This window comes from Platichthys flesus, chromosome 17 (assembly GCF_949316205.1).
Source record: "Platichthys flesus chromosome 17, fPlaFle2.1, whole genome shotgun sequence".
Taxonomy (NCBI): domain Eukaryota; kingdom Metazoa; phylum Chordata; class Actinopteri; order Pleuronectiformes; family Pleuronectidae; genus Platichthys; species Platichthys flesus.
The window spans coordinates 12,252,288-12,256,607 of NC_084961.1; positions in this window are offsets into that span (position 1 = coordinate 12,252,288).

Consider the following 4,320-nt stretch of genomic DNA (forward strand, 5'->3'; position numbering starts at 1 on the left):
GAGTGAGGCCACTTGGTCAGTGGGAGGACATCCAGAAAGACCCTAACTGACCCGGGAATCGAACCGGGAACTGTCTTTCTGTGAGGCAATAATAAAAACCACCTTGTGAGCTTCATTGACATTGTTTTCACCTGACAAAATGCTGATTGAGTTATCGGAGTGATGAGCCACACCTCACATCTGGATGTGAACTTGACCCTACTGTCTCCCTTGTTATCCATTGGTTGATTGTTATCAGTTTCTTAATTAGTTTCAAACTAAAACGTTAGTTCATTCCCCACATCCTGATAAACCTGTTCAGGCCTTGTTATTACTCAGAAAGTATTATTCCCTTCCGACTGCTGAGTCTGGATCAGACCACCCCCCCTCTGCTGTCTGAGGATCTGAACCAGCACCAGCAGCCTCTGGATCAGGCCTTACAGCCACAGTACTTCCCCCCCAGCTGCTGGCAGAGATAAATGTGGCTCCGCGGGAGCTGCGCCCCCTGGAGTATTTAGAGCCCACCCTGGTGGGTCCAGTGGGAACGGCAGGGCCGGAGCCCGGTTTCAGATACCAGTGATTATTTACTGGGCCCAGGTCTCTGTGGGAACCGGGCAGTGATGGATTCTGACTGGGCTGATGATCACTCTTCCAATGAGAGTAATTAATATAATGAGGAGCTACTGAGCATGTGCAGCAGCGTTTGATGAATACAGTACACGTGTTGTTGTTACTCACAGGTGACACAGGGTGTGTGGGGGGTAACTTGGAGAGAGAGGTGGATTGCTAAGGGTATAAACAGAGAGCCTGAGTAAGAATGGAAAGGAAAGTATGAATGAATCAATATAATGCTAGAGAATAGAAGCGTGTGTTCATCTTAGAAATCAGGGGGGGAAATCAATTAAACTATTCACATCCTCTTGAACACCACATGTTCTGCCTGAAGCCAAGAAACACAAGAGCAGAGAAGACGGTTAGAAGAGGGTGAAAAGCAGAAAGCATTATAGGACAAGCAGGGGCAGATTTTGGGGGATAATCCCCCCCCCCACCCTCAAACGCTCATACATTGTTGAGATGCAACCTTTTAACCAGGTAGCGAGTCCATGTATCACAACAACTGACTTCACTCCCCCCCCCCATAGATATTCTAATGAGTACTTCATAGTTATAATTAGCTGCTGTTATGGGCCTCGCTGTCATCGTGACACGTTATAGGCTGACCCGCTGTCTGCAATGGAATTATCGTCACTAATGAACCTGAGCGGAGTCAATGACTCAGGATGGGAGAATGTTGTCGAACAAAACAGGAAGAAGACTTGTGTGTGTGTGTGTGTGTGTGGGGGGGGGGGGGGGTCGTGCTGGTGTGCAGACACTGTGGGTGTGGATTCAGGCTGCATAGGGCGGAATGGCCCGACAGTTATTGGTGGGTTCTCGTAAAAAAAAAAAAAGGTATCGAGGCCCTGTTACTGAACAGTGAGACGCTGGCTCGTTACGCACTGCGGAGCAAGCCATTATACCTGCAAGATTCCAGCCACTAATTTAGCCACATGCCACTTAACATGCGTTTGATATGAATCACAGGGTGCCGCCTCCACCCCCCCCCCCCCCAACCCTCCCTCCTGCGTGCAGCATGACCCCACTGCTCTTACTTCCTTAAGGAGCGGGTCGTTAAACAGCCGAGGAGGATCCACCAGCAGATATAATGGAGAAATAATGAACGCCGTTGCCTCAGGTATTTATCACAGCAGCAAGTCTCAGAGCTGAGGCCGTTTTATTCTCTAAATGGCAGCGAGGGGGGTGGGGCGGGGGGGGCTTAACCAGGTGAGCAATTAGCTTCGAAGTCTGAGCGCACCAGCCGTAACAGCAAAGATACAAAACTTGTTCAGCTGTGCATAATGTACATAAATTAAATATCAAGACAATTCAGCTTAGGTTTATGCAGGTGTCCCCTATCTATGATCGGAAGAGAGTACATGGAAAATTTTCAAAACTTTCAGCTCCTTCAAATCCCAGAGGCGAACAAAAGTCCAGCATCAAACAGTGAACTCCTGCTGACACATCAGACTGGCCTGGCATCCTGGTGTGGACACAGTGGCTGTGGTGCGTCTGGTGTCCCGCCACTGGCTGCCTGGCTGCGATGGGTGAGGCCCTCCGGCTCAGACCGGCTGGCTTGGGACTCGGTCGCTTCCTCAGTCGCTCGCGTCCCCTCTCAGACGTCAGCACAGGCCGGTCTCACCGCGGCTCCTTTACAGCCGGCTTTCATGTGTCCTTTTAATGAGCAAACCGCCGGCTCAGCAGCCTGCTATAAAACAGAGTCAAATTAAAACACCCAAATATGAATCAGCTACGTAGCCTAATTCGGCAAGCCGGGCCGAAGGCGTCGCTCGTCTTTGGGGAGACATCGACAGGACCAGGGTCTGTTGTCTGCGAAGGCCAAGAAGGTGTTGGCGTCTCCAAGATCCTGCTACAACAAAAGCTCATTACATGAAAAGTGATGTTGTGTATGGTAACGGCGGCTTGTTAATAAGATTCCTAATGAGATACTGAGCCTGTAAGTACATCCCCTCTTTTATAATAAGATGGAGATAATCTTCAAAGCGAGGCAAGTGCACAACATCCCCAAAGAACAACAACAGAGTGAGTCACCAGCCCGCGACACAACTCCTGCCACCAGTGGCTCGCCGCAGTCTGCTACAACTGCGGCTGCCACTTAGACGACAGCAGCTCTATAAAATGTCGCCAAGAAACACCATCCCTCAGGGGGAAAAAAGAGAGTAAAATAAAACAAAACCACATTTGTTTTTTTCCCCTCCTCTCATTTCATTGTAATGATGGAAATAAGGGCATCATTCTGAGATTAGTGCTGCTATTTCTCCCTGACTGACGTTAAATGTTACGAGTGCCTGCTGAAGCGCTTTGGAGGAGCAATGGAACAACAACCCACCAAAGTGCAGGAAGGTCGGAGCAAAGGCAGGTCCGCAAACTTCAAGCTGCAGCACCAGCCTCATGAAACATGGAACAAGACCATGGTGTGAACAAGCTGACTGACGCGTTGGCAAAGTTTTTCATCTCAATGTCTTGTTCTACACCAAATTACACTGTCCATCCAACCTGTGATTGAAATAGTTGGACAAACGTCACAGATGAAGCTCGGTTCACCCAGCTTCATGTATAAATATAAGGCATGGACGATGCCTCAGACGAGAGTTCTGATCAACGGACCAACATTTAGTTTGAGCAGAAGAAGGTGGTCTTGGTCTGGATCAAACTTAGCCATAGTTTGGTTCATTTGCAAATGGCACGAAGTTGAGACGGCATTAAAGAATAGAAGAAGAAAAAGTAGTGGAAGCACCTCACTGGAGTGCTTGCAGTGTTAGTTTCCGACGTTATAACACCATTCACTTTGCTGGTAGTATTACATTGGAAATTACACGCCATTAACATGCCACAGTTGGACATATGCTACTCTACAAACAAATCAATGTCAAGTATACTGTAGTGTTAGTGATGGTGACAGGACATCAGTATGTCATTCTAAAGTGTATGTCCTATGTCCAAACCAAAAGTAACTGGATCAAATGTTTACAATGTAACATAAACATGTATTTTGGTTCTGACCATGTTCCGGACTTTCAGGTGTAAAAATACCCTAAGGGAAGAGCCATCAACAGACAATGAGCTGAGAGCGGAAAACAAATGTTGACTTCACTGCAAACATACATCCAACAGAAAATAGCTGGCATGATCCCAAACAAGTAGAAAAGGAGGTCAGCTATTAAGTATTAAAATCAGCGTCCAATTTCTGACCGGTTGTATGAAGTCGGTCTGTCTGTCGACCCACTTTGGTCTAGAGTGCTTCTCTATGGTTTGAATTGCCATGAAATTTGGTACAAAAATTCAAGGTCCCCTGAAGATAAATCCAAACCACTTTGGTGACCCCCTGATTTTGGATAGGGTATGGACCAAAGTATTAGGTAAGAGAACAAGTATCGATGGTTACTTGTCCATGACTATATACAGTATTCAATTGGGTTCATAAACATGGCCACATCCGCCGTTTTGATTTGTTGATATAGCTTATGTACTTTGGACAAAGACTGATTATTTGTGCAAACAGAAAGTACAAAACTGTTTCCATAAAAAATGATGGTGTCTATATTGCCATCAATTAACAGGTAAGATGACTATTGAGCCTCAACTGATCCCTGACATGTAATTTGTAAGCTCTACTTTCCCAGTGTGCACCCAAGTCATTGAACATCCAACACTGAGCAGTAACTTCATGAGCTATATTTAACTCCAGCAACACACTGTACCAACAGACCAGTCAAACACACAATC